Below are 8,699 nucleotides of genomic sequence, written 5' to 3' on the forward strand. Positions count from 1 at the left end.
AATGCCGGCTTATAAATATCAAATAATTTGCTGACAATTTCGGTTGTGAAATCCTAAGCTCTGCCGAATGTAAGTCCTTGGGGAGACCTAGCAGGGAGTTAGGCATTCCTTTTTAGAAAGTTGCGTGATAATTTGTTGCCAACTTGCAGTTTTTCTATAGAAAGTGGGTTTGCAATGTTATTTTTTTTGTAGCAAGCTGATAGGCAAATCTTCGGGCCTTTTTTCTACAGTGACCATAGAACTGCTGTTCCATTTGGATGCAGTAATTTTTGAAGTCCTCTTCCAGTGCTCGAGGAAAAAGAAGTTTCCTTCCTATTTTGGTGTCCATAGATTCATTTGGGCATTTGTTGTCTTTAACATAGCCTTCCAATGTTGTTTGAGGAACACCGAAGATGCGTGATGATTTATAGCTCCCCATTTCTTTACTGCCCATAACTAAAATGACAGCCATCATCTGTTTGGGTTCCGAACTTCTTATACGTGCCATCTACAAAAGAAGCGTAGACTGTTGTTAGGGACTCTTTCTCTGTTCCTGTTAAAATACTTTCTTTGGTATGCCATTCAGCATACAAAATGAAAACATGTTAACATATAAATATGTATAAGTACGATTTATTTAAAACTAATTTTATACAGAACAAATGTGATTAAACATACATGAAGATGAATTTAAAGTTGCAACGAATAATTTGGGATCCCAGTTTGGGAGAATCATATTGAGAATACGAGGCTTCCCGAAACTGAGGAACCAGCACGTGATAACAAAACATGATCCACTAGTGCACTTCACCGGCCGTTGTGACCGAGCGCTTCTAGGCGCTAGTCTGGAACTGCGCGTCCGCTACGGTCGCAGGCTCGAATCCTGCCTCGGGCATGGATGTATGTGATGTCCTTAGGTTAGTTAGGTCTAAGTAGTTCTAAGTTCTAGGGGACTGATGACCTCAGAAATTAAGTCCCATAGTGCTCAGAGCCATTAGTGCACTTCGCAGTTCGTGAACAACAAAACTATTTGTCATTGAAATTCTAAAGTGGTGTAGATTTAATGTTTGTATACTTATTTAATCATATACTCACCTCTTATAATAGATTTCCAGTTTTCTAAAAACAAGAAAACAAAAAACCTTCAAGAACGTGAACAGTGCTTTCCTGCTCGTAACAACACAATACAATGTGTGCAATGGCACTATTTTGAACATGTGGGCTTCCACGTTCAGTCACATGCCTGTTCTGTAGTTCCAATACTCATCGCATGATGGCACCACCTGCTTGACAAACACATTATGCACGGTATGGTACATAATGGTACAGCTTTACAACGCATGTTTCGAGGATTTTTATCTCGATCTCCCCGGTCCATCACATGCCGTTTTCGTCAGATTGAAACAACCGCAGCGGGAAACTGGAATGTTCACAAGTTCAGGGTTGACGGACACCAGAGTTCGCGGATCGTATGTACAAAGTATCCGCCGCTGACACATCTTGTGCAATGGACAGTATCGTCGCAAATTGGAGCAGCTCCTGTAGAGAACACAGGTTAGATTTCATTGGCTTCACTGTGGGCGTATCGTGAAGCGGAAGACTTGAAATGATCTGATTTTCAAACTTGTTTTACATGCAATCGGTACATTTTCCACATGGCCTCCTCATCGAAAGTTAATCTAAATGTTCCCTATACAACCCTAGAAGCCGGTAATAGAAATTGTGAAGCTCCCTGTATCATTGAAACAGCCGACTTCCTCGACGAAAATGCGGAAAAAGTAGTTCATCTGATTAACTACTCTCTGTACAGTGTCGAGACTAGAGTGACGGCATAAGGCGGAGGTGAGTGTGAAGCTTTTCCTGATTCACCAGCTGACATATTCCGACGAACAGCACATAAATTATGGGATTTGTGTGAACCTTCCCTTGTAGTACACTTGCTTCGTTCAAACCTAAAACGTCCGACACGACATTCGGATTTAGGCTTTATTGAGGGTGTATTTATACATACTTTGGTTTGTTTCGGCCAACGGCTTTGCTACAGTGGTAACACTGGTTCCCGTCGGATCACCGAAGTTAATCGCTGTCGGGCTGGGCTAGCACTTAAATGGGTGACCATCCGATCTGCCGAGCGCCGGCCGCTGTGACCGAGTGGTTCTAGGCGGTTCAGTCCGGAACTGCGCTGCTGCTACGGTAGCAGGTTCGAATTCTGCCTCGGGCATGGATGTGTGTGATGTCCTTAGGTTAGTTAGGTTTAAGTAGTTTTAAGTCTAGGGGACTGATGACCTCAGATGTGAAGTCCCATATTGCTTAGAGACATTTGAACCCTTTTTTTTTTTATCTGCCGAGCGCTGTTGGTAAGCGGAGTGAACTCAGCCCTTGTGAGGCAAACTGAGGAGCTACTTGAATGAGAAGTAGCGACTCCGGTCTCGTAAACTGACATACGCCCGTGAGGGCGGTGTCCTGACCACATACCCCTCCATATCCGCATCCAGTGACGGCTGTGGGCTGAGGATGACATTGCGGCAGGTCGGTACTGTTGGGCCTTCATGGCCTTTTCGAGCTGAGTTTAGTACAGTTTCGTTTGTTTCCCATTTAAGCTTCAAATATACGCCATATAAACCAAAGAAGAAAGATAATAATCAGCTCAGAGGTTATAGAATGTTGGGTAAAGCATTGTAATGTAAATGTTAGTGTAACGAATGGCATTCTGAAATTCTTTGATGGAAGGGTTTTGACAATGCGCCAGACATTGCAAATTTAACGATATTAATTCTTTCAGACTAACCATTCGGATTTATGAAATGGTTATTGTAATCTGTTTATGCGGTACATTGATGAGTAAAAATAGGGAGACAACTGAAGGGAGATTACATTCATTCGGAGAATTTAACGTCCTCTTTTAAAAGATTATAAGTAGGGGAGAGATTGGCTGAAGCTGCAGCCTGGCTCACCGTTCGTGCTTCAGGTCTCATGTATTTAAGTTATTTAAGTGGAAGTCTATATCATCACCCACTGTTGAGAAATATATTTGCGTGAGTGCTCGGAGAGGCGAGTGAGTCATGCTGAACTTAGTACACGCAAACATTTTTTGAAAGGCTTACGTACAGGCAGCGACAGCAGAAATAGAAGCAAACGGTTACCGGAAGGTAGGTTGTTCCCATGCAACCGTCAGAATTTCCGTCCCCATGATTTTGCTGTTGTAGAAGAATTGGTTGATCGTCCTGAGAATAGTTTAGACAAGCTATTGAAGATCCACAAGAAGGAACTTCGTGGGGATCTAAGAAAAAATAAAACAAAAAAAATGAAAAAATAATAAAAAAAAGAGTCGACCATTAAACAGTGGAATCCAAAGAAAGTGCTGTTCATAAAACTCCAAGATCTACATTTGTCGTGGCAACTAGGATCAACCCTCCTACAGAAATTAAAAGCCAAATAGGTTCCAGAAGATGCCGCGCTGGCTATGCTCAGCTGATCACTGGGTCTCCGTATAAGCATCAGTTAGTGGACTCAAAACAAAGGGTGGTAACACCGAAGCAAATTGAGAACGCATGACGTGGTACTTGTGGAGCAATAAACCAGGTACCTAGACGCGACAAATCGACTGGCAACAAATGGAATACCATTAAATCTTCATCGGAGACTGAAGCAGATGAAACTGAAATATCTGATGAAAGCGAAAATAGTGGCGACAATGAAGACGCGGAAGGCATCTATTGTGTTTAGGACTCTCCTCAGACGATCACGATGGAGAGAACTGGATTCGGTGCTCAAAATGACGAAATGGCCACATGCTGGCTCTGCAAGCAAGATATGTTTCTGATAGGTCTCGTTGAAGGTGCTACAGGTGCCTAATATCTGATTACTTGGTTTATGTACAATGGTCGTAAAACCTCCCTAAATTAGGAAACCATTTTTAAGAGAGACAGTTTTGCAGGATTATCTGTTTTGCAGCATGTATAATGTAAATGTCTGATTATGCATCATCACTTTAACGTATTAAATAAAGTATGTTAGTGTTTCTGCTAACATACACGGTTTTCAATTTCTTCTATAGCCTCCTTACGAAAAACCTCCGCGAATTAGGCGATTTTCGCCTACATATTTGCACTAGTAAGAAACAAGGGTTGTTACGCTTTCAATTTTGCACTTTCAACTACTTTGAAAGTCACCCCTAACGTTATAGCGACTCGGTGCTAGGATACTAACTTTATCTTGCAGTGCAAAAATTTGTCATTTTTGCTGATAATTATAAATAATGACATCGAACAGTTGAAACTACAATGCTAAGCAGCAGGGCAGTAATAGTTGACGTGAACAAATAGGCATTCAGAAATGAAATAGTGCAAGTATTCTAACACTAGAAGCTGACAGTGTATGTACCACTAGTTGACAATGGGTGTCAGCTACTTGATATTAAAACTGTATTCAAACGTACAAATGTGTGTGACTTCCTAAGGGACCAAACTGCTGAGTTCATCGGTCCCTACACTTAGACATTACTTAATGTTACTTAACGCTAAGGACTACACTCACACCCATGCCCGAGGGAGGACTCGAACCTCCGGCGGGAGGGGTAAAACTGTATTGTAACACCAGAAGCTCACTGTGCATTTTTGAACTTACCGTCGGTTCCATTTGGGATTTTTGAATTTCCCACCAACGCCGTCTTGGATTCAGCGACTGTAGTACCACAACTGCAGTACTAACTGTTGGCGGAAGCTTGAACTGTGCACTTGAACATCCATAGATATACTACTAATATTGTAGCTAGTTTTAGTCTCATGTCTACTTCTTCATTTTTTAATTTTTGAAAAGTTAGTGAAAAACGTGTATGATTAGATATCTAAAACTTGAACACAAATACACAGCTGATTCTACAGTTACTCACACATCTCTCTTTAGGAACAAAATAATACAGTATGGGCTCCATACGAATGGGCTTTCACGAATCACAAGAGTCACTAACATAATTTTATCTTGCTAATGTGTAACATTACGTGAATACGGCAACGTGCTTATAATGTATTAACTTCGATGACGACGGGATGTTCAGTTCTCAATCTCAAAACATGAGACACGCAGTTTGTGTAGAATACGAGGAAGTATTTTGTAGGTTCTGAAATGGCGCTCGATTATATCCAGGAAATGACCGATATCGTTGATATTCGAAACATTTGGACCATTACATCAACCTTAATTGATCATTGTGTCACTCAAGCCAGTGTAGCACGATTATGGCTTTTGGTGAGTTGTAATCTTGGACAAAAGCCTACCCAGGGGCGCCGTATTAAAGAAAGAATTACAGCATTTACCAACAATACTGATATGGTCCGCCGCCATCATGTTTCATTCATTTCTATAAAAATGTGTAGAAAATTCGTTTATTGAAATTGACAGAAATGAAACACGATGTCGTGTTATAGTCTACTTACAGCCGTGCGGTTAAAGGCGCTGCAGTCTGGAACCGCAAGACCGCTACGGTCGCAGGTTCGAATCCTGCCTCGGGCATGGATGTTTGTGATGTCCTTAGGTTAGTTAGGTTTAACTAGTTCTAAGTTCTAGGGGACTAATGACCTCAGCAGTTGAGTCCCATAGTGCTCAGAGCCATTTGAACCATTTTTTTAGTCTACTTACACTGATGAGTATGGAATAGAGAATAAAAATATATTTATTTGCTGTAACTATTTGTAATACTCCCAAACATCAACGGACGCTGATCGCTAACGTTTCTTCCGCTCTTCTTTTCTTATTTCGGCTTGCTCCAAATCTTACATGTAGTTTTAAATTGGTCATGCAGTTCTATTTTCTGAAGTAACCACTTCCCAATGCTGTTGTTACTCAACGGTGTGTCTTTAATATTTTTCTATTCGTTGACCTGTAACCACACGGCACACATCGAATAATAAGTCCTGTGATGTTCTTGATCAGAATTTTACTCATAAGTTTGTAATTTACCGACAAGGGGACCGCGCCTAATCGTCATCACCGATTCCGTCTAGATGCATGGCATATGTAGCGCTTAGCCAGAGATGAAAGTGACAGAACTGGAAGCTCCATATGACCAAGCGCTTTGACAAAATAACATTTCTGGCGCGGGCTGCGTGAGGCATCAGACATTTATGTTACAGCTGTTCGCGGGCCGCGGTTGGTGCAGCGGAAACACCACAGAATGGTAAGCTGAGGGTCACGGGATCGAATCCCTATACGGGAACTTTTTAAATTTTTACGTTACTGACGCTGCACATATAGTTCAATAGGTTGTATTTATTAATATTTTCATATAAGGCACGAAAAGAAAAGGCAAAGAAAAAATTTAGGGTTGGAGATAAATTTTGAGGAAGAGATTACAAGACAAAAAACAGTTGATGATTTACATGTGCAGAGATTATATTCATTGCAAAAACAAGGGAAGCTATAATTTTCTTGTAACAAACACCATCACCGGCTTCCGAGGTCTCGGGCTAGTGGCGCTGCCATGAAAGGCGGATATTGAGGATTCGTATCTCCTCTTGGGCGTGGGTGCGGGTTTCGTACGTCCCATTACTGTGCATGAGCAAGTGTTCGTACAGAGATTCAGTTAAAAATAGCAGAAATACCACGTTGCGTTCTTTTGTCACCAGATTTATCATCTATATTTTGCTGTTGTATGTAATTAGGCTTTCTTTCCGTCGTAGAAGGATTCTCCTTAAATGTTGAGAAAATTTGAAGCCGTACAGTTGAAGAGGATCACTTGAAATTACGTTTACTGAAAACGTTAACAGTAAACTTAATAAGCAGCATATCTTATCATCAGTTGTAATGTACGCTGTCAAAAACAGAATGAGGTATCAATGATTTTGGGAGGGAGATAAAAATAAAACGACGCTTTTAACTTAAATGGAGGTCAAAATGAAAACAAGAGGATTGGAAAGAATAACAGGCATAAGCGAGAGTAGACTTGGCACGGAAACATAGAGTCATGGAACACACTTCTTTTAAGCATCGAACATGGGGGACAAACTTCAGCGTAAAATCTTATTAACTACATGGCAATCATTCTTCTGAAATCTGGATATAAGCTTTATAAATGATTACTCACAGTTCGCCTCGCCACATTCATCGAGACTGTCTTGCTAGAAGAACAGAGAGGATTTCGGAAGGTTATAATACCCTGTGTAGATAATGTTCTTGTCATTAAACAGCAACTGAGGAAAGAGGAGATTTGAACTGTAGCGTCTATATTATATTATAAACTATGTCAAAGTCGTGGCCAGAGTACAAAGGAACAAGCTATGGGACTTCATGGACAGAAGCGCTATCCTTAAGCGTGTTGCAGAAGCGCTGAAAAACCTCCATGAAAATACGAAAATACGTGTTAAGAAGAGACGCAGAGAATTTATTTCAGAATATGTTAATTTGTCAAGAATTTTTGGCTACTTGTGGTGGTTAATTTTATTCAATTTCTACCAGGGCGAGTTGAAAAGTAACGCCTCCGAATTTTGTATATGAAAACTTTTAAAGTTTTTTAATAAAACTACATTTTTTAATATCCTACATCTTTAGTTTTCATGTATACATTTTTATTTTTCAACACAGTAACCACGGCGACGAACAAATTTCTCCAAACGAGGGATACCGTCAGTGTAGAATGTTTGACTTTGTTGACGAAGCCACAACGTCATCTCTGCTTGCACCGCTTCATCATTATCAAAGTGAAGTCCTCGAACGGGTTCTTTACGTTTTGGAGACAGACCAAGTCGGGATTGTATGGAGGATGATCGATGACAGTGAATGCAAGGTGTAGGATTGTTGCCGAAGTCACAGCGCTTGTGTGTGGTTTGGAATTGTCATGCTGAACGAGACGGTGCTCCGTGTATGGACGATCTCTTCGAATTCGAAAATCGATAACAACAGGAAGTTTAAACAAAATCTTCTCAGTTTTCAAGCAGCGTCAATTTCAATAAAATTCTCTAGCTTTCGATGGCTAGCTCCGTCACCGTCGTCAGGAGTAAAACACGTTTCCTTATGAGCAATCCTTAGCTCGTGAGTGGGCAGGGTGAGCGGCAAGCGCTATTCCTGCAAATCGTGGTTTTGGGAGTGAGAGAGAACTGACTGAGTTGACTGGCCTGTCGGATGCTTTGCATCCATTGACTGTTAGGCGTCTTTAGGCACACAACAGCTCAGGCCAACGTGTCGCTGACCTGCGGTGGATTGAATGGCCTAATGTCTGAATGAGCTTATTCTGAGACCGTTCGGTCTGTTGATAGAAATTTCGAACCGATTGACGAGAACGGTTCCTGAGAAGAGGGATTCCGGTCTGTTCGTGTAACTGGGCAGTTGGGTAACGCCATGGCAGTCGAAGAGCGAGCCGAAGTGCTCGGTTCTGCACCCTCTGGAGCTCAGCAACGTGTGCATCGACAGCATTCCCCCACACCACGACAGCATACTCCAGCACTGGACGAACCAGTGCCAGAAACATGGTGAAGTCATGGAGAGGGGGAAACGTCGACGTCGGATTGAGTAGAGGTTACAGGACACGAAGACGCACTGCAGCTCTACCCTTTACCACCTGAATGTGGGGACGCCACGTTAGTCTCTGGTCGAGGTTGACCCAGAGGTATTTAGCGGTTCTACTCCACGGGACGGGGTCTCCCGAGTACATGACCCGCTCTATATCTGGTGGAAGCAATCTTTTCGTGAAGATTACTGCTTGGCTCTTAGCAGCATTAAATTTAAGC

The sequence above is a fragment of the Schistocerca nitens genome, chromosome 3, assembly GCF_023898315.1.
Source record: "Schistocerca nitens isolate TAMUIC-IGC-003100 chromosome 3, iqSchNite1.1, whole genome shotgun sequence".
Classification (NCBI taxonomy): Eukaryota; Metazoa; Arthropoda; class Insecta; order Orthoptera; family Acrididae; genus Schistocerca; species Schistocerca nitens.